This window comes from Mytilus edulis, chromosome 5 (assembly GCF_963676685.1).
Source record: "Mytilus edulis chromosome 5, xbMytEdul2.2, whole genome shotgun sequence".
Classification (NCBI taxonomy): Eukaryota; Metazoa; Mollusca; class Bivalvia; order Mytilida; family Mytilidae; genus Mytilus; species Mytilus edulis.
In genome coordinates, this window is record NC_092348.1 from 85,149,050 (window position 1) to 85,172,507 (window position 23,458).

General features: G+C 32.5%; 1 long non-coding RNA gene across 1 annotated transcript in view; it reads right to left on the reverse strand.

The window, feature by feature from the left end:
- Positions 1–21,445, reverse strand: part of LOC139525518 (uncharacterized) — a 106,432-nt gene extending 84,987 nt beyond the window's left edge. The window contains exons 1-2 of the long non-coding RNA XR_011664914.1: positions 21,086–21,445; positions 18,943–19,014 (exon numbers count right to left, since the gene is read on the reverse strand). This is a non-coding gene — a long non-coding RNA (uncharacterized lncRNA). The remainder of the gene's footprint in view (positions 1–18,942; positions 19,015–21,085) is intronic.
- Positions 21,446–23,458: the final 2,013 nt, after the last annotated feature.

Sequence of the window (23,458 nt, forward strand, 5' to 3'; positions counted from 1 at the left end):
GCTGAAAACTTGCAAATTCGTGGATATTTGATTTTGTGGTTTTACCAATCTCTGTATACAAAGCCTATTGAAAATATGTTATTCATTGAACATTTGAATTTGTGCTTCACTTGTATCCTCGAAACCCACGAAAATTGGTATCCAACGAATAATAATGAATCCACAGTAATTGAAAATTAAAAAAAAAGGTTTTTTAGTTGGTTTTAAAAGTCCACAATTTGGAAATTGTTTTTACATTGGCTTATTTAAATTCATTGTTTAGTGATAATATCAATTTCCTAAAAGAAAAATGATTTTGTGCAAGACACAAAAGCTCCCCTGTATTAAAAAGCATGAACAAAATAGTGGTTATAAAGACTCCAATATTACTTAAAAGCCTTATATTATACAAGATGATATTAAGTGTAATATAATAAGTACAAAAAATAAATATTACAATAAGCTTGTTAAGACAATGCCATTCCTATTTGAAATTTAGGTTGAAATTTAGGTCAAACTGGCATTCCTGGGAACCAAATAATTCTGGGCATCATTGCACCACTTAACAGATTTATACTGCTAAAATGTGGACAAAGAAAATAAAGATTTAAGAATATCAATATAAAAAATCTGAATGTATAAATGGACAAGCTGTAGGGTATATACCCTGACCACAGTTGTCATATGTATAAAAATCTTCCACAAAAAGTCAAATCCTCTCATAGAGTTCAATAAAAATTTCTGATCTATCAAATTTTGAATTATTGAACTTTTTAGAAAGCTCTCATGATTATACGAGCAAGTCATTATATACTCAAGAAAAGTCCAACTCTGAATTAAAAGAAAAAGATAGAGTTCAATAAAAATTGCTGGCCCTTCAAATTTGAATTTTAACTGATATTAAAATTTTCCGAAAGCTCCCAATAACTTGAATCGTGAGGGGACTTCCCATTAGGTTCTATTTTGGGTAACTAGTGGAGTGATTTTGACATGTTCTACTTATCCATACAGATGTACTCTACTAGATATCTGATAATAAGTGGCTATGACAAGGTCATACATGAAGCTAATTAATTGTTTACATAACTGACACTTCAGACAAAAGGAAATTGGCACAAAAATCTCATATAGCATGCATTAATTTGTATTGTCAAAAACATATAGAAGATTCACAAGCCTAATATATTCAGATAATTAACAGGCAGACAGTCTTATTAGAAAGATAAGTGAATAACTTTTAGAGATATTTAGGTTTTGGTAAACTTCAAAATGCCACAAATTAAGTCTGGACTCTGAACATTACCATGGCCACTATCTACAGCGAACAAGCATTCTGGTGTTACAAGTTCCCTACTTGCAGGAAAATGGAGGAAACTTATATGGTACAAGTATCAGATTATCAGGGAAGTCTTGTGTATTTCCAATCCAAACTAGGAAAGAATTGTTGCTTATTTAATCAGTAATTACCCTGCCATCATTTATCAGAACATAGAATATTCATTCAAAGGTTCAATTTTTTTCTTGAAAGCTTAAGAATCAAGATTCTTTTTTCAATTTTTTGAAACTGAAATTTTCCAGCAAATTATATGTCTTAGGTGACAACTTTAAACAAAAATCACTCATGAAGAAATGGACTTAACTTGAATGAGTAACCCCATGATTTAGCTATATATAAATGATCCAGACATTAAAGACAATGTGAAATTTCCTAAGGTCACAATTATCACAAAATCCCTCATACAGAACAAACTCAAAAGTAACTTATAACTTTATACTAAATATCTGATCTATTGATAAATTCATTTAAAAAAATATGGAAAACTAATGTTATTCAAGAAATTTCTTAGGAACTTGCACAAAAATATCTCCACAAGAACAAAGCTCAAACTTTTAACATCTCATGATAAAACTATAATGAATCATTACAGAAAGATGTCCAGAAAAGCTGACAGACAAACTGTCAGTGCCAATATCTAGTTCCAATAGTTCCCTTTAGCAAACTACCCCCCCCCCCCCCCCTTTTCATAAAAAAACACAAAAAAACAATTCCCCTCTTTCTAAGAACAGGATTTAGTATCACAGTGTCCTTGAAGTCTTTCATGCAATGATCCCTTGCATACTTAATCACTGGCTTTAACATTATACATTTGTAAAGATATTGAACAATAACTATAGTAATCTCAAGTAAGCTGTAGGTGCAGCAAGTTTACACAGAAGACCTTAAATATGAGTTTATATCAATCAGCTTCACAGATAAATATAGTTGTGGTGACATAAACCGCTTTATATGAAATAACACAGTGAACCAGGGCCATAATTCAGTCACAAGTAGGTCAAACCTTCAGAAACACACACGATTACCCGACTAGATAATAAACAGAATTAACGTTTTATAATTATAGTGCATACCATGTTTTTTTCTGAATTTTCCTTCATAATGAACACTAAAACCCAACCCTTTGATAGATATAGAAGTATCAATAAAAGTAGAGCTTTATAAACAAAAGGGACCTATAAAGTTAATCCAAAGTCATCCAAGGTCAACTCTGCCTGAAAGAGTTGGAACTTCAGTTTCTTGATTATTTCTCACTTTCTCACTAAAACAAGATGGGGTCACCGTTCTTTTAAGCTCACAATCTGCCTCTGGAAGAAGCATACATTTTTGTTAATGTCTTTTTTTTCTGTTGAACTAATAGGAGAAATAGATGTAATATCGAAATAAAAAAATAACCTAATTACAGAAATCGCTTAAATTTTACAATTATTTAGTTTATGTACAGCTTATTTGAAAACAATAATAAAAAATATAGGTCACCGATGAGTTAAAAAAGATATTTCAAATTTAATGCCAAAAAATTGCATTTTTGCACCAAAGGGAGATAATTTGGAGCTTTTTCAATGATATAAACATTTTAAAAGTCATCTGGGACCAAACTGAATCAATTTTTAGGGTTGATTTTTGTACCATATCATAAAGTAATAACTAACAGTTCAATAAATAAAAATTGTAATGAAAAAATAAAGGTTTAATTTTTTTGCTGAAATTTTTATACCCAGGAGCCACCTTAATATATCTCAGCTCAAAGGTAGTAAGATCATTGAAGAAGGAAAGAAAAAGTTAAACCGGTAACAAATAAACTAAAAAAGAACATAAAGGCATGACAAAAAATGATTTCTAACGTACAAATATTTGGCACGTTTTGAGACAAGTCCAATTAAAAGTACATCAACTAGGACAATAGGAAAATTTTATCTTTCCATCAGATTTATGCAACAATACAATATAAACAATAAATATCTCCCATCTTTAGTGAAAAGAAAAACTGACAAACTGTTGTATATATCAGAGTAATGAAAGAGTGCCAAGGTCTTGTTATATGCCCACCTCTACTCCTGGTCTTGGCATCATGTTCAATATTGGATTATGAATCATTTTTCTTGTGTTCAGTCGCTAATTCCTCTTTTTCAGTGTTTGTTTACATCTGCCGTTTTTCAAAGTTTTTTTCAGTGTTTGGTTACAAATGGAGCGAAAGTTTTTACAGTGTTTTGTTAAAACTGCCTTATAGCCAGTTTTCAGTGTCTAGTTATAACTGCCTATTCATCAAGGTTTTTGCAGTGCTTGCTTACAAAGTTTTTTCAGTATGTTTGCTTAGTTTTTCAATGTTTGCTTAACTTGCTGCCAAATCTTTTTCAGTGTTTGTCTGTTAAGTTTTTTACAGTGTTTCTTACAATTTTTTAAATGTGTTTGCGTCAAAGTTTTTTCAGTGATTGCTGTCAAAGTTTTTTAGCGTTTGCTGCCAAAGTTTTTTTTCAGTGTTTGCTGCCAAAGTTTTTTTCAGTGTTTGCCGCCTAGGTTTTTTCAGTTTTTGCTACCAAAGTTTTTTCAGTGTTTTCTTCCAAAGTTTTTGCCATGTTTGCTTACATAGTTTTGCCATTTTTTTTTTTTTAGCAAACTGACGTTTTTTCAGTATTTGCCGCTTAAGTTTTTTCAATGTTTGCTCCTAAAGTATTTTTAGTGTTAGCTGTCAAAGTTTTTTCATTGTTTGCTTACAAAGTTTTTTCAGTTTTTGCTGATGAAGTTTCTTCTGTGTTATGTACAGTTTTTTCAGTAGTTGCTGCCAAAGTTTTTTCAGTGTTTGCATACAAAGTTTTTTCAGTGTTTGCATACAAAGTTTTTTCCAGTCTCCTGCCAAAGTTTTTTTCAGTGTTTGCTTACAATTGCCATTTCAGTCCAGTTTTACAGTATTTGGTAACAAGTACCTTTCTCGACTAAGTGTTCAGCTTTTTAGTTATGATTCCCTTTTCAGTGAAGTTTTCAGTTGGTTATCCCAGCTTCTCAGTTATTTTTCAATGTTATATTACAATCCAAGTAAAGGAAGCCACAAGACTTCAAGTATGAAAGTTTTATCAATAGCTATATATATTTTTGAAGTGTTGTGTCAAGTTTAAATTTGAACTATATAAACCACAGTGATAATTTGCAAGTGCATTATATTGAAAGTCAAAGTTTAAAAAAAAAGTAAAAGGCCACTTAATGATTACGTAACCATGTATGTGTAGACTCAGACACAACAGCCTAAGACAGATGGTATTCATGACTGGTCTTTATACATTAATAAATTCATTATTATAACTTAGATCTAGCCAAGAGCAACCATTAAAAATCTCTAGATATAGTATACTTCTGCAAAGCCTCTGGGCACTGAATTCTTATGAGAAAACATAATTGTGTTGTATGCCCACCAAGACTAGTATCTTTGTCTATAATTAAATACCATTCCCTGAATGTCATGTGATCGACATTGAAGTCAACAGTTGATTCTTGTATATATTCATAATTGATTTAACAACAAGTCATCATGACAATATGTACATCCCACAAAATTATGTATACAAGAAATTGAGAATGAAAATGAGGCAAAGAGACAACAACCTAACCAAAGAGCAGAAAACAGCCAAACATTCTCAAATAAAATATTAGATCCAAGTTAAGCCAGTAATATATCATGTACCATCATTTCACAGTAATTATGAGCCATCAGAACAGACAAGGAGCAGTTGGACTGACCACAAAATTGACTAAGTTCACATGTAAACATCCTTTTGTTTGCCAGTGAAAGTCAAAATATTGATAGTAACACCTTCAGTATATGTATAAAAAAACAGTAGGAAAATATAACAGATTTCCTCCTTGGAAATTTTAGAGGAAGTTGATTAAACATACATTCTCTGAAATATTTGAGGTTTCTTTGAATTTTAAACTCTTACAAATTCATACTGAATCAGCAAACAAATTTAACACATGTGATCAAACTTCAATATGGAAGATGATTTAGTGAAAAACCACAAACCACAGACTATGGAGAAGCTTTGAGAATCAATTAACATACTAAATGATAGGTGTGAAAATCAATTGGCTAATAAAATACCAGAACAACCACAAAACAACATCTCATACACAAGTGTTATACATCTCTATATCTCAACCACACAAATTCTGTTTTCATACAGCTGTTGAAATTTTAACTAGTGTCAAAAGTAACTAAAAAAATTCAAGAACAATTTAATGTCTTCTGTATTGGACAAAACATCTTTTCTATGTTGGACTGGTGAAACAGAGAATCTTCATAACTCCTTATGCCATTATTTAGAAAAAAAATTTTAAGTCAAATTGTCGATCACTTATGCCTTAATCAATATCTTTATATTTTTTTTTTAATTTAAAGCACCTAAAAAAGGGCAACATTTACAAATTCTTTGTTCTTATTCTGGTTAAGATTCTGATAGGTACTTATTCATAAATTCATAAAGAGAAAATGCACTTATTCAACATAATATACCAGTAACCAAGAGATTCAATGTTCATGCCTTGCATTAGCTAGAGGCTCTCAAGAGCCTGTGTCGCTCACCTGACTCTACTTCGGATTTTGAAATAATATTAAACTAGAGGCTCTCAAGAGCCTGTATCGCTCACCTGATTCTACTTGGGTTTTTGAAATCATATAAAAAAATATAAAATTTGGCTAAAAGTGACAACACAACCTCATTTATAAGGAAAGGAACATGTTTAATTTCATTCAAAAGTCCCCCCACTGGCGGCCATCTTGGATGACGGATCGGCTACAAAGTAACAACACTTGGTCAGCACCTCATAAGGAACATTCATGCCATGTTTGGTTTTATTCCATTCAGTGGTTCTCTAAAAGAAGTCATTTGTATGCATTTCCCATAGGGTCCTATGTTAAACTAAGTCCCCTGCTGGCGGCCATCTTGGATGATGGATCGGCTACAAAGTAACAACACTTGGTCAGCACTTCATAAGGAACATTCATGCAATGTTTGGTTTCATTCCATTCAGTGGTTCTCTAAAAGAAGTCATTTGTATGCATTTCCCATGGGTCCTATGTTAAACTAAGTCCCCCGCTGGCGGCAATCTTGGATAATGGATCGGCTACAAAGTAACAACACTTGGTCAGCACCACATTAGGAACATTCATGCCATGTTTGATTTCATTCCATTCAGTGGTTCTCTAAAAGAAGTAATTTGTATGCATTTCCCATAGGGTCCTATGTTAAACTAAGTCCCACGCTGGCGGCCATCTTGGATGATGGATCGGCTACAAAGTAACAACACTTGGTCAGCACCACATAAGGAACATTCATGCCATGTTTGGTTTCATTCCATTCAGTGGTTCACTAGAAGAAGTGATTTGTATGCATTTCCAATAGGGTCCTATGTTAAACTAAGTCCCCTGCTGGCGGCCATCTTGGATAATGGATCAGCTACAAAGTAACAACACTTGGTCAGCACTCCATAAGGAACATTCATGCCATGTTTGGTTTAATTCCATTTAGTGGTTCTCTAGAAGAAGTCATTTGTATGCATTTCCCATAGGGTCCTATGTTAAACTAAGTCCCCCGCTGGCGGCCATCTTGGATGATGGATCGGCTACAAAGTAACAACACTTGGTCAGCACCCCATAAGGAACATTCATGCTATGTTTGGTTTTATTCCATTCAGTGGTTCTCTAAAAGAAGTCATTTGTATGCATTTCCCATAGGGTCCTATGTTAAACTAAGTCCCCGGCTGGTGGCCATCTTGGATGATGGATCAGCAACAAAGTAACAACACTTGGTCAGCACCCCATAAGGAACATTCATGCTATGTTTGGTTTTATTCCATTCAGTGGTTCTCTAAAAGAAGTCATTTGTATGCATTTCCCATAGGGTCCTATGTTAAACTAAGTCCCCTGCTGGGGGCCATCTTTGATGATGGATCGGCTACAAAGTAACAACACTTGGTCAGCACCACATAAGGAACATTCATGCCATGTTTGGTTTCATTCCATTCAGTGGTTCACTAGAAGAAGTCATTTGTATGCATTTCCAATAGGGTCCTATGTTAAACTAAGTCCCCGCTGGCGGCCATCTTGGATAATGGATCGGCTACAAAGTAACAACAATTGGTCAGCACTCCATAAGGAACATTCATGCAATGTTTGGTTTCATTCCATTTAGTGGTTCTCTAGAAGAAGTCATTTGTATGCATTTCCCATAGGGTCCTATGTTAAACTAAGTCCCCCGCTGGCGGCCATCTTGGATGATGGATCGGCTACAAAGTAACAACACTTGGTCAGCACCCCATAAGGATAATTCATGCTATGTTTGGTTTTATTCCATTCAGTGGTTCTTTAAAAGAAGTCATTTGTATGCATTTCCCATAGGGTCATTTGTTAAACTAAGTCCCCGGCTGGCGGCCATCTTGGATGATGGATCGGCAACAAAGTAACAACACTTGGTCAGCACCTCATAAGGAACATTCATGCCATGTTTGGTTTCATTCCATTCAGTGGTTCTCTAAAAGAAGTCATTTGTATGCATTTCCCATAGCGTCCTATGTTAAACTAAGTCCCCCGCTGGCGGCCATCTTGGATGATGGATCGGCTACAAAGTAACAACACTTGGTCAGCACCTCATAAGGAACATTCATGCCATGTTTGGTTCCATTCCATTCAGTGGTTCTCTAGAAGAAGTTCAAAATATAAATTGTTAACGACGACGACGAGGGACGACGCCGGACGACGACGACGGACGACGGACGCCAAGTGGTGAGAAAAGCTCACTTGGCCCTTCGGGCCAGGTGAGCTAAAAATGGAAAAAAATTGTAACAGATACTTATAATGATGTTTTAGACCAAATTTGGTTGAATATTGTTATGTTTGGTTTCACTTCATTCAGTAGTTCTCTTAAAGAAGATATTTGTATGTATTTCCCATAGGGTCCCATGTTAAACTAAGTCCCTAGCTGGCAGCCATCTTGGATGATGGATCAGCTACAAAGTAACAACACTTGGTCAGCACCTCATAAGGAACATTCATGTCATGTTTGGTTTCATTCCATTCAGTGGTTCTTCAAAAGAAGATATTTGTATGTATTTCCCATAGGATCCTATGTTAAACTAAGTCATCCACTGGCTTTTGATCGGCTACAAAGTAACACTACTTGGTCAGCACCTCATATTGAACATTCATGCCATGTTTGGTTTCATTCCATTCAGTGGTTCTCTAAAAGGAGACATCTGTATGTATTTCTCATAGGGTCCCATGTTAAACTAAGTCCCACACTGGCAGCCATCTTGGATGATGGATCCGCTACAAAGTAACAACACTTGGTCAGCACCTCATTAGGAACATTCATGTCATGTTTGGTTTCATTCCATTCAGTGGTTCTCTAAAAGAAGACATTTGTATGTATTTCTCATAGGGTCCTATGTTAAACTAAGTCCCCTGCTGGCGGCCATCTTGGATAATGGATCGGCTACAAAGTAACAACACTTGGTCAGCACCTCATAATGAATATTCATGCCATGTTTGGTTTCATTCCATTCAGTGGTTCTCTAAAAGAAGACATTTGTATGTATTTCCCATAGGATCCTATGTTAAACTAAGTCATCCGCTGACGGCCATCTTGGATGATGAATCAGCTACAAAGTAACAACACTTGGTCAGCACCTCATGAGAAACATTCATGCCATGTTTGATTTCATTCCATTCAGTGGTTCTCTAAAAGGAGACATCTGTATGTATTTCCCATAGGGTCCTATGTTAAACTAAGTCCCACACTGGCAGCCATCTTGGATGATGGATCGGCTACAAAGTAACAACACTTGGCCAGCACCTCATGGGGAACATTCATGTCATGTTTGGTTTCATTCCATTCAGTGGTTCTCTAGAAAAAGTTCAAAATGTAAAAAGTTTACGCCGACGACGACGACGGACGCCAAGTGATGAGAAAAGCTTACTTCAGCTAAAAATGGAGGAAAAACTGATATTAATTTGTCTTGAAGTCAAAATTCAATTTAAAACATCGAAAGTAGCCATGTTTATTAGTCAGCTGGAGAACGGCAAAATGTGTACCCTATGATGTTTGTAGTCCAAGTCAAGTTTTGTTTTAAAAGGGGTAGATTTTCTTATATCTTTTTAAAAAGGTTTCAAGCAATGGCAGTTACCTAAACACTTCCATGCCTTTTTGGACAGGCAAACAAAATGTATAGTGTGTGTCATATTGTGCAAATGTATATGTGTTTCAATTACTTTAAAATTAATTGAGCATGATTAAAAACCCATAAAAATTTTCTTCAAAGCAAAGTATAGAGATGCAACTGTAATTATATCAGAATAATCAAGGGTCTATCTTAAGTGCTCCTTCATAATATGCACATAAATCAGGCAAGAAGCATTTCATCAATGTAAAAAACTGAATTTCACTCAGCCATGACTGAGGGATGTAGACTCATAGACATACACTGCTTCAATATGAGATTCAAGGATTCTCAAGCAGCAAGATATCTTGTATGTAAAATATTCAGAAAAAAGACCTTATAAGGAGGTCATACCTGCCAACTGTCACAATTTGTGGGGGATTTCCCCATGAAAGCTCCCAAATGGAAATTTTAAAGAACAATTGTGTTCACAATTATAACAAAACAGTTAATCTTACAATGGCTTTATGCTTTTAAAAGTATGAAGGAGCCAAAAAAACAATATTAAAATACATTTTAAGGTTTTTCAGGACTATGAAAGCCATTTTGCAGGTAAACCCCCATGTTCATTTTGAAAAGTTGGCAGGTATGGGAGGTTAGCCGACAAGAGCTGGTGACACCAATGCAATTGCTGTATAAATTACACCTTTTACAACAGGCTAAACAAAACAACTTTTAAATCAGGCAAAACAAAACACCTTTTACAACAGGCTAAACAAAACAACTTTTAAATCAGGCAAAACAAAACAACTTTTACAACAAGCAAAACGAAACACCTTTTACAACAAGCAAAACAAAACACCTTTCACAATAAGAAAAACAAAACACCTTTTATAAGAGACTAAGCAAAACACCTTAAAGAGGCTAAAGAAAACACCTTTCACAACCAGTAAAACAAAACACCTTTAAAACAGGGGGAAAAAAACCTTTTAAATCAGGCAAAACCAAACACCTTTTAAAACAACCATAAAAAAACACCTTTTTAACTAGGCAAAATAAAAACGCTTGAAAACAGGCAAAACAAAACAACTTTTATAACAGACACAGTAATACACCTTTATCAAGACCCCCCAAAAAAAACATACTTTAAAACCAAGCAAAATAAGACACATTTAAACAAGCAAAACAAAACACACATTTATAACAGATAAAAAACATTTAAAAAAAACATAAAGACATTTCAAAACAGGTAAGAAAAAGACGATTTTAAAACCAGTAAACAAATCACCGTTTTCAACAAGAACAACAAAACACCTATCCAAACTGGCAAAGAAAAAACAATCTTATAAAAACAGGGGAAAAACAAAGAAACTTTAAAAACAAGCAAATCAAAACACCTTTTAAAACAGGCAATACAAAACACATTGTATAACAGACAAAGTAAATCACCCTTTACCACACAACAAGCAAACAAAACACTTTAACAACAAGCAAAACAAAACAGCTTATACAACAGGCAAATAAAAAATGCCAATATTGAAGTTTAAATATATTAATTCTTTATGCATGATAACTATTACTATCAGGTTGGAATATGGTCTGACTATATCACATGATAATCATGTGACTGATAAAGTTTAAAATTACACAAATGCAGTGTGCATGTCAAATGCATGTATCTTTAGTGCAAACAAACTAACCAAATGTTACATATATGTATAATCAATTATAAATATTGTCCTTAACAAATAACTATAAGAGAGACCTTTAAAACAGAGCAAATTTTTATTACCAAATATTTCAGAACAAAACAAACTCACGCACACATAACACACAGTGGACCCACACTACCAGGGCATCTTACTTCTCTAGAAAAACCAATAAAATTTATGACCAAAAAAAATCACAAATCTCTCCGTCGTAAATATTCTAAACCATTCCCTGAACAAAAAGGATAAATCCCTATTCAACTTTAGCCCAGAATCTCTATAAACATAAGGCAAGGTCTTCTCAACACTTAGTCACACATATAACAAAACACCAAAAGATTAACTTTAAATTCAGTCTTAAGTCCTTACCAATTATATAGATCTTCATTACAACATTGTCATTGCTGTATAAAACATGCAACTCTTTATAGCTTAAGTCATCATAAATCAGACATTGACAGACAACAAATTTCACAAGTTTCCCCAATATCAATAAAAATCTAATATATTCATAAAGACTTTAATGATAACATTTTTTTCACTTGATGAGGGCAAGCTATATAGGTCTTTAATGGCAACAACTGTTATTATTTAACACGAGTTGCATCCAAATATGAGGTTATTTGATTATAGGGTAAAAAGTCATACGAGTTATATGCTCAAATTTAGATTTTAATTGAAGTCAATTACGTTAGCAATGAAGATTAGAGAAACATTTGCTTAGAAGTTATCACACTTTGAAAATGAGAACAACAAGTTGAAAGACTGAGGTTTCTTTAATTTCCTAGAAATGTTCAAGATTTAGAGTGTATTCAAAGTCGATGAAGCATTGAATATAGGTCAAATAACCTTCCTGACAGACTGCAATGCACAATCCATGTTATATGTTTCTATTTCCAAACTTGAACATAAAAACTTGACACAAGTTCATGAAGGGTCAAAAGTAACTATTTGTTACACTTCCAAAAACAACAACTTTACCTTAATCAAAATAATTGAAGGGTACTTTTTATATAGGATCTCAACTCACATGTAAAGCTTAATCTTAGTCAAAGAAATTTGAAATATATGGGTCAGTATGACCTCCATTTAGTAAGACCCTTTCTGATTCCACAAGTTATCTGATTGTAGCTGCGAAGCTATAAAAATTTTGAAGCTTCAAAATGTACACTACCACAATTAGCAATTTAAATATCCTTTTCAAAGCTAAACATCCAAATTCATTTACAATTAGTATATACACTTATAATGTTAGTGACATACAGATATCCTCTTTTAGCTAATGAACTAAGATTGTCTACATATTTGTCCCTTAATTTGCAAAAATAACTGGCACACTGATTTTACTTTAGAATTTGGTAATTTAAATATTTTCCACAAAATAATGTCATTTGCTTTTCTTCAAATGGTACACATAAGTGCAAAGAATGTCAATGTGTTAGCCTATGTTAAATCAGTTTGAGAAGGCTATAAAGCTATCTATATAATTGAAACCACAAGACCACAAGTTGACATTAAAAAAAGTCTGCTAGTTTGGTTAGTTTGTCAAATAAAAGAGGACTTGCAGATTGAGTGTGTGAGGACCATTCTACAGACGGCAGAACATAAAGTATAGGTATCTCTATGTGCAAACTTGTTTCCTATACTATTTTTTTAGATCTGAACCTAATGCATTTTGCGTAATAATTTCAAAAGTATACACCAAAAGAGTTAATGGTCAAAATGGCCACACATATCCAACTAATTACTTAAACTAGGTAATTTTAATTTTGATGTACAAACTATGAAATTACCCACAATGCAATAGAATCAGAATTTTACCTGGATATTAGTAGAATTCTGTTGTTGCTATGCTTCAAGGTTAGCTTCAAGGTTAAAGTCTGTGATAAGCTTCTAAGATAAACACATCAATGTCTGTTGATGGTTGATTATTAGATGCTTGCTTTAAATAGAGTTCTGATGATGCTGTATATATGAAGCTGAGAGGTCCTAATGATCAAGCAAAGCATGCCCAGTTGTGTGATTAATGCTAAGAGGTGAATAAAAAGCAAAGATACATAAAAAGCATATTTATTATACATGGTGAATAAAAAGCAAAGATACATAAAAAGCATAATATATATATTTGTGGTTTATTAAAAGAAAATTGCAGGTTAATTTTACTATGTTTAAAATAATTGTAAAACATACAAAGCTATGAGGTGAGAAAGGGCCCTTTTCTGCTTTAAAAATGAATGTTACCAAAGTAGCTGATTACTCACTGGTTAAACTATAAGATCTTTCAAATATCATGAATATTCACAAATATATTGTTAACCATAGCAAAATTCAAATTGTACTACAAAAATGACAAAGTTTGCAATATTAAATACTTCTCTGCATTTGTTTAGCATCATGGATAATAAAATGTATTTCAAATAATACCATATTAACTTAGCCTTAAACAGAAATTTATTTAAAAATGTCAAATTGAGTAAAAAAACAAAATTTGCAAAATGAGGCCCCTTACCACACATTGTCCTCTTAGATATTTTTTTTTAAATTTGAAGTTTTGTGAATCAATTATTACTGTCTAATGCATTTATATAATGATTAGTTTGTAAGAATCAAAGTGATTTTATTTTGCACAAGGGACTAGGCTTCCTGCATTGTCTTGTTCTTAATGAGTAAAATTAGGCGTTTCTGATTTTATCACAAATTCACGAAGGGGATCTTGTATATATGTGCATTTTGATTCCTTCAATTAGAAACAGAAAATCTGGTATTAAAACACAAACCTTATTGTAATCACTACTTTCATGTAGACTGTTTTTATTACACAGTGGAATGACAACTTTCAGCCAGAAGCAAATATCCCCATCTAAATTCTCAACTTTTTTTTTTATTATTTTTTGTGATTTGATTGATATTTACAGGTTCATGATTTTCATCTTACTGCTTTACTTGCAGCTATCCACGAGATTGAGTAATAGTAAAAATGTTGGAGGTCTAATTGTGTGGGTTTTTTTAATCCAACTTGTCCCAAAACTAGTAATAAGCTATATATTCTTTAAGCATCTGTTTTCCTTTAATAACATACATAGATTGAAGGCAATTAAATAGCCTTGTCAACTGAACTTCCGATATAAACATTAATAGACCACAACATCTAAAATAGCCTTCTCAGTCATGTTTGCCTGAAGTTATAGTATTCCAAGGTCTTTTATTCATACATATTTATCAAATCTTATACGCAATAGTTTTTCTATGAATTTACCAGATTTTTACAATTCTGTTTACTTCAGCCTCTCTAAGCAAGCAAGCAAGCTTAGCAAAAGTAGTTAAATCTATAAGTATAGACAGTGCTCATGAATATTTCAAAATAACTACTGTAACAATCAATTATGCTTACTGAGTTAACCCCTCCCCCTTTCCTTCCCTTCCTACCATACCTTTAGTATCAAAACTGCATGAAGATAAATGAAACATTGCATTAGTTGCTGCCTCATAGAAGTATACCCACTCATCCTTTTTATTCCTTATAATTTTAGAAAGTAATGTGTAATGATAACTTTTTGTATCCTTATAATCAAAACAAGAACCTGTTCTAAAATTTAGAGTGTTGGATAAAATTTAGAGATTAAAATATATATCTTTAAACTAGAAACTTATTATCCCATGAAATTAAATATGCAAGAGAACAACATTATCATAATACTAATTAGTGATATACTTTTTTAACTGTATCTTTTGATGTATTCTCTGCACTTCTCCTATACAGTAGGACAGTGAAAGCTGAAGCAATGACAAACACAAAGCAATTAGTGCAAACTTATACATACAGAATGAATGACATATACATATATTCATATAAGCAGTTATTGCATACTGTGGATTCATTTATTTTCATGGGTACCAATTTTTATGGATTAAGTAGAACTTACATGTTCATTGATATTTAATTTTGTGGTTTTGACGAAGTCTGCATATAATCTATAGAAAATTTGTCATTCATCGAACATTTAGTTTCGTTGTTCAAATGTACCCATGAATTTGACGAAATTTGATATCCTACGAAAAATAATGAATCCACAGTAGATATCCCTCCAGAATGTGAAGCGTTCATATGCAATGTTTTAGCAAATTGCTTTTACTATAGAATGTTATGTGAACATGCGTAAGCAGTTATATTGAAAAGTTATTCCTACCAATGGGGAGCATACCTATGTAAGAAGTTATTGCAAAGTTATTTCTACAAATGGGGAGCATACCTATGTAAGAAGTTATTGCAAAGTTATTTCTACAAATGGGGAGCATACATATGTAATCAGTTGTTATAAAGTTATTGCTAAATTATTCCTTTCAGCTTTCTGAATGTGAAGCATACATACGGATTTTAGTGGAGAGTTGTCTCATTGGCAACCATTCATCTTATTGTTTTATATATGTTAGCAGTTAATACATATTTCTTCCTACAGAAAGTGTAGCATCTTATTGTTATATATATGTAGGAAATTAATACAGACCTCTTCCGACAGAAAGTGTAGCGTACATATATCAGTGGTTATTGCAAATTCATTCTTCCAGAATGTGAAGCGTACACACGTAAGCAGTTGTTATAAAGTTATTCATTCAGAACGTAAAGCATACATGTAGGCAATTATTGACAGTATTTCCCTCACAAATAGAAACTGAAGCACTAAGATGGTCATGCTTACAGAAAAAAAAACATTTGCTGAGCACATGCTACCAAGTGTTTATCTCGAGGTTTGGATTTTTTACTTGATACTCAGCTCAATGGACTATTACAATTTACATTTTCACTGGACTATCAGTAATTGTATAATTGAAAATTCAAATAATTCCTTTAATTGTCCGACAAACATTTCACTTGAATGATAATCTGACTGGTAATCATTACAAACTCAGCAACAAGTCTGTCAACACACAATAATCTTTTGGTATGTTTTTAAGAAGGAATGACCCGGGCTGTTATGAGACCTGTGTCATGAGCAGATTATAGATTCAACGTCAACCCCTTTTGCAACTCCATACAAAAGTGCCTTGGAACTCAGAGCAATTTATAAAGGAATGATTATTTTCATTTTACAGTACAATGAAGGAATGACCAGATTTGATATTTTAGTTTAGATCTATAAAAACCCTTTATTTGTTTCTTTCGACTATTTGAAAGACTTAGGACAGAGGCTTAGAGAAATGCTGTATCGACAGAACTTAGTCAAACTCCCTATTGAAACATTCACTAACTGGTAAATCCTGTTAGGTGTTCTAGATATGATTATATATATGTTTAATAGAACTAGTTTAACTACTATAGATGAACAACCATAAAAAACAGGAAACATTTTAAATTAGTTTCTCAGAATCCCATAAATTATATTTTCAATCCAAACATTTCATAAAGAAAAAATTTAAACCTGAGGAAATTCAGAAATATTTTCCCCTAGGATGGTCTTTTATGATTTTATACATGCAATGTATATATATTTCATAAACATTTAATGAAAGCTCAGTGCATTCTTTTTAAATAGATTTTTAGTTGCAAATTTTTCAAGATAACTTCAATCAACATGCATAAAAAAAAAGCACTGCATTAATTCAGGACGATTAACTATAATTTGTATCTTTACCAAATCAAACACAAGTAAAGTAGAACTATAGGTCTTGCATCATGCATAAAAAATACAGACATAAGTTGAATATGTGAGAACATTTGTGTTTGGTTTCAATGAAGTCAGATATATAGTAAAACCTAAGGTTTCAATCAAGTCAGATAGATAGTAAAACCTGTTTGGTTTCAATCAAGTCAGATAGATAGTAAAACCTGTTTGGTTTCAATCAAGTCAGATAGATAGTAAAACCTGTTTGGTTTCAATCAAGTCAGATAGATAGTAAAACATAAGAGTTTAACTGAAAATATCCCTTTCAAGAAAAATACAAGACCTAATTACTGATTCATAAAAAATTAAACCAAAATAAATGTCAGCAATAATCTTAAAATGTTCCTTGGTAGAAAAATTACATTCAAATGACCTGTCAGTATCATCCTATGTCTACTGAAAATGTTCTTTGTGAACACTAAAATGTTGTTTTTTAAAAGTAATCCAGGAGGTCCACTGAAAATTGTCATTTGTAGAACAAAGGTAAAATGACAAGTCGTCAGATAGGTGGTCTACTGAAAATGTTCCTTTGAAGAATAATTTTTAAAAGAAAAATGAAAAATGATCTGTCTACCTAAGTGAATTATTAGAATGAAATTGTTCATTGATGGAATAGATTATTATAAAACCCAAGTCACCTGTAGCCAACTTAGTCCACTGAAATGTTTTTTCTGGTTGAGTAAGAATAGCCAGTTTGGTTGTCAAAAACGATTCAGACCATCGGAAAACTATTATCCAATATAACTAACAACAATCCTGTCCCCTTTCCACTGAATTTGACCCATCTAATTGTTGTTTGTCCGTTTGCTTTTTTCTTTTTATTAAGCAATGAAATTGTCAGTCAATTTAGGACTTATGAGCGTGGCATCTTTCGCCTCCATTTTCAAAATTTATTTTAGGCTAAATAGAAATAAGGCAAATGATGTGTCTACAACCAAATTAAAGTGGTCTTTTAAGGTTTGAGACAGGTCAAGACTTTAAAAAAGTTTATTAACAGTAAATTCAGAAACTTGACTTTTTGTTACAATCAATTATACTGTAGTCATAGAGTTAAGTGCTTTTCCTGTACTGGTTTTTAAAGTGTATATTTTATGGACTTTGAATTCATGTTCCTGACCAAAGTCGAGAAACTCAGACTTCTGGTGTTAAAAGCAGACCTATGTTAATCAATGTTCAGTATTCACATGTTTACCAGACTAGGGAGTACTCTAGATCGTATCATAAATTGAAGTGTCTTAAACTGTCCTTTGGTATAGTCTATTTGTTAACCTGAAGAGGTCTTTAGGCTGGTTTGTCTCTACTGGTTGCAGTCTCTTTATAAAGTATATCCAAATACTTTTTTTTATCATTTATAAAATTGAGAATGGAAATGGGGAATATGTCAAAGAGACAACAACCCGACTAAGAAGCAGAATACAGCCAGAGGCAACCAATGGGTCTTTACTATTATTTTGTAGTTCAAATAGCAAGTAGACACAAATAGCCATATCCTTAAAGTATGTATACAATCTTTATACAATGCAACACCAATTTGATTTTCTTAGCTCAAATGTAAATAAAAATCCATGTATTTTTTTAAAAAGATCATTAATTTTATCATTCTTTTTAGTGTAAAAATATTTGGCTATTTTAGCCAAACAATTGTACTAAGATAGGTGCAACAGCAAATTCTGATTTCTCAATCTATGTCTCACACTGGCTATAGTATATATATAGACTTAGGTATCACACAAGTCTAATACAGAACTGACATGGAATTTCCGATCAATCCAAACTACACACTAAGTATAAGTGTGCAAGAAATGAATTGCAGGCGCAAAGTAAAAGACATATATACGACTAAATATGGTATCTAATCTTTCTGCAATTGACAAAAAAATTACGCAGAAAATGGGTCGGTGTCTAGGAATCAATGAACGGAAAAGCCAGAATTTATTCTGTGACCTAAGAAGACACAGTTTTGGTAAAACGATTAATTTAAATAAAATTTTAATTCCGTTGAAATCAGATTATAATCAGTTCTGTCTATTACTACATTAAGACACAATAAGACACTAACTACTAAGCATGCATGATGTTTATATATATATATATAGCTTATAAAACCCCCTACCTAACAGTAAGTCTGTCTCAGACAACTATGTAATGATCACACATCTATGCCAGGATTACCACTACAGGAGCGCTGAATAAAAATGAAGGTTTAATAGTATTAGTCCATCACTTCACTGTTACAATGTTTTATACAGAGTGTTAATGCGTCCTTACTGTTTATCTTGTTTACGGAATTACGAGATACTGAACCCTGGTGTACAAGTGTGAGGTCAATGTCTTAGAATCGCAGAAATCGGAAGAACTTTCTACAAAATGTATTTAAAATTTTAATCACGAGTCTAAATAAGGAGTTATACCAGAATATTTTTGGTTTCCCCTACGAACCTCTTTAGAATAGGCTTGTCTGTAACATGTCTGAAAACTCAAAACAACCATCAATAGGCACAAAATTGTATGCTTCAAGATTTCGGCCAATACAAAAGACTCAAAATTCATTTTTTTAATTCTTAATATTGTTTTCAGCATGATTCATCACTGTTTAATTTGTCTTTTCCTTGAAAACTGGTTGAGTCTGCAAACAAGACTCTCATATTTAATGTGTTAAAACCCAGAGTCTTGCATAAATTTTCTGTCTACTGAATTTAGAGTCTGAAGGAATGTGTTAAAAGTGCAAGCTATCAATTTGACTGACAAATTTTCATACAGTCAGCAGATTCTTTAAAAACTTGATTTTCTGGTTTTTCCTACTCAGATCTGCCTAAGCAGTGGTTAAATTATTTTCCAAACATGGAAATCCATTGACGAAAATGTGCCAATTTAATAAAAAATGGATTTTCCCGATCAATGCTGGGAAAACCAGGATTCTGAGACCTTGGGTAGTAACGATGTGTCAATACATCCTTCACTAATTAACATACATCACCACACAAATCATCCTTAACATTTTAACATCATCTTCTTTTTACAAAGACAAAATACACACATACAATTTTTTTAAATCCTGGAGCTACAGATTTGGCATTTTGTTGTAATGGCAAAAATATGGAAATCCTGAATGAAGAAGGTCACATGGTCACATAGAGAGGACAGTAATTGACACAAACTAAACATATTATACAACTGGCTAATTCTATCAAAACCAAATAATTAATGGTGTCTATCAGGGAAGGAAGAAATCAGTTTGTCCTTTTATGGAATACTTAATGGCTTCAGATATTGTACAGAAATGGTTACACCTGGTGAATTATTATACTGAATAATACTCAGGACTAAACTATCATGTATCTTGATACTGTTGGCTAGACAAAAAAAACTGGGAATTGCCATTAATTTTCACATGATCATATAAAATTGGATATAATAACAGCACTATTGACTTTTTATAGGAATATTGGATGCTCCTTAATTAAATGACAATCGACAATTAGCAGATAAAAGCAACATCTAGGGACATTTGGGATGTTAATTTCTTCACTATCACAAATATTAATATTGATAATGATAGAGCTGGTTTGAAAGTAATGTGATGACGTTTCATTGTCTGAATGGAAAAATCTAGAGGACAGGTAATCCCATAAAACCTTGAGGATTCCCCTCCCACTGTAATAAAAAGAGGGAATCCCCCTTCCTCCTCTTCAAAGCAACCAAAACAAAAGAGACAATTACAAGGTGCTAGTTATTTTAGATATTCCTGATAATTGCACTAATTCAAGATTTAAATAAAAGTAAAGTTTCTTTAAAACTTGACTGATATAAGATGATAAGAAATGAAACTGTTTGCAGTTATCTCAGTAATTATAAATAAGCATCTTCGAAAAATGGTCGAAAAATTCTGATCTCTTTGATATTTGTAGGTTTTGGTAAGATAAAAAAGAAGTTTCATTCAAATTCAAATGGCAATGAAGTGGTCATCAAATTTGATATTTGCAAGAGTTCATAGTGTCTGTAAAATCTATTCACAGCTTTTTTAGACTCTTGGTGAACTAGAGCTTGATATATTGCAAAGACAACTATTTATATCTGGTGGTCCCTGAAGAAAAACTGCTGATTGTCACTACTATTTCTATTACTTTGAAATAAAAATATTGTTTCAGTCCTTTGCAAATTTTGGACCACTACTTTTCAAAAACTCTGGTTAAAAAGGTCAGATTGGACAGATGGAACATGGTGTATCACACAAGGTTTGATATTGATGTTTGTACCTGAATTCAAGATGATTCCTGCAGTTGCCATTCTATCAATAGTGGCCAGCGATATCCAATTAGATCCCATGTACTATGTCCATGTTTCCTTCAGTTGCCATTCTATCAATAGTAGCCAGTGATATCCAATTAGATCCCATGTACTATGTCTATGTTTCCTTCAGTTGCCATTTTATCAATAGTAGCCAGTGATATCCAATTAGATCCCATGTACTATGTCCATGTTTCCTTCAGTTGCCATTCTATAAATAGTAGCCAGTGATATCCAATTAGATCCCATGTACTATGTCCATGTTTCCTTCAGTTGCCATTCTATCAATAGTAGCCAGTGATATCCAATTAGATCCCATGTACTATGTCAACTGAAAAACAAAATACAAACATTTTATATAATATATATATCTTGTTCAAAGTTATAAAACAATTAACTTATTTATTATTTCAAAACTATAAACTTGTATCAAAAATGCCAAAGTTTCATGCAAGTTAGAAGTATATCAATTGGCCAAACCTTCAAGCAAAAAGACAGGCTTGAAAACAGAGCAACCTTGGGGTTCCGATCAGACCCCACTGATTCAACAATGCATCCTTTAAAACTGACTCTGTAGATATAAAATCTGTTACAAGAACAACACCATGTCATTCAGGCTACAGAATGAATTGAATCCTAAGCTACAATGTTATTACAGATTTGTTCTAAAATTCAAAGTCCTAAGCTTAAATGTAATTTTAGAATTGTTCTACAGAATTGTTGTACAGATCTACATTCGTAATCTGCAATGTAATTATAAGACCTTAGGTAAGTTTTTATCCTTGACATACTGATAGTTAACTAGGTTCATGAACCAATTCACACAAAACAATGTCCAGGAAAAAGGCAGGACTTCTACCAAACTTTATATAGACATTTCATAGCATAAATTATAAAACATCATTACATGTATGTTAAAGACCTTTCGTAACATAAAAAAACAAGCCAATCTTCACAATATCTTTGAGTGAGTTTCCTACATGAGACTTTCTTGAACTCAAAATTGATATATATCTGAACGTGTATATCTTGGGCAATTTACAACAATGTTAGAATTTCTGTTTCTTGAATCTTACAAATAAGAACTTCAAATAATTCAAGTACAAATTGTCGTACCCAGTGGGCAATTCCGTTTCATTGCATCAAGGGACGTTAACAAAATATCAAATGTTGAAACCAAATAGGATCTTACCTAACTTTGATAATGGAAAATCTCAGGTAAAATCCCCAGAAACAAGATGCTTCACCTGACTTACATACTGATGCCAATACCGGAACATTGAATTTTAATAATCCGCTTGCTAGCTAGTGCTCTAGATGAATTTGAGTTACTTTGTAAAAATTGTGTCCTATCTTCTTATGGTTATGGTAATTTAAATTAGTAGGTTATGCACTTCAAAATGATCTGACATATTTTATCCCTAAACTAGTTAGTTGATTTCAATCCCCCTTAGTGACAAATTTAGCCGTTTAAGGATTTTTCTTATTTTTATTTCCTCTGAAACCATCTCATATACATTCTTAATTTTGTATAGAGTACCAATGTGTTGCATACCAGGATTTCTATAGTTTGAAGTCGCTAATTACTTGAAAGAAGAAGGATTCTAGAACACCATGACAATTTTGAAACAGGAAGTTTTTAAATGAAATTATAAGCATGGTTACCACAATAGGAAATGAAGACAAACTGGAAATCTTAAATTTTTTAAAAATGTTGAAAAATAAGGACAGGATGATTTCAGAAGGCTGGTAGGGATGAAAATATATCTATAAATTTTAATTTACCTAAACTTTAACTTTGTATTGCCAAAAACCTCAGCTTAGGTTTAATATTGTGTTGATTTTTTTTTATTTATACTCTATTTTTTCCTTATTCATCATCTTTTTCCAAGTGCATCAAAAATCACCCTTATCAATAAAATAACCTAAAAATTTCTTTTGACAAATTTATTCGGATGAAGTGTGAATCTACCGGTTGTAATACATCCTTCATTAGGGTTACCATCAGTCTCCTGGGATGGTTGTTAAAACTTTGACTTTCAGATTTTTACTTCAATTCTCTCTATCAAAAATGAATAAATATGTCAAAGACAGTATAAACTATGTAGTTTTTAACAACAATAAAATTCATTCAGACATTATATTTCCAATAGAATCAACTCTGGTCTTAAACATTGTGTTTGATTATCAAATTAGTTCACTGTGTCTGTATAAAAGGTCTTTAAACTCTTTAAACATAAATAAAGCAATCAATTTGTTTTCTTTTTAAAGCATTTATGGATTTAATTCTGGTAGCATAGTTTACGGTCAGAACCCTAAAGAAACATGAAATATTTTCCTCT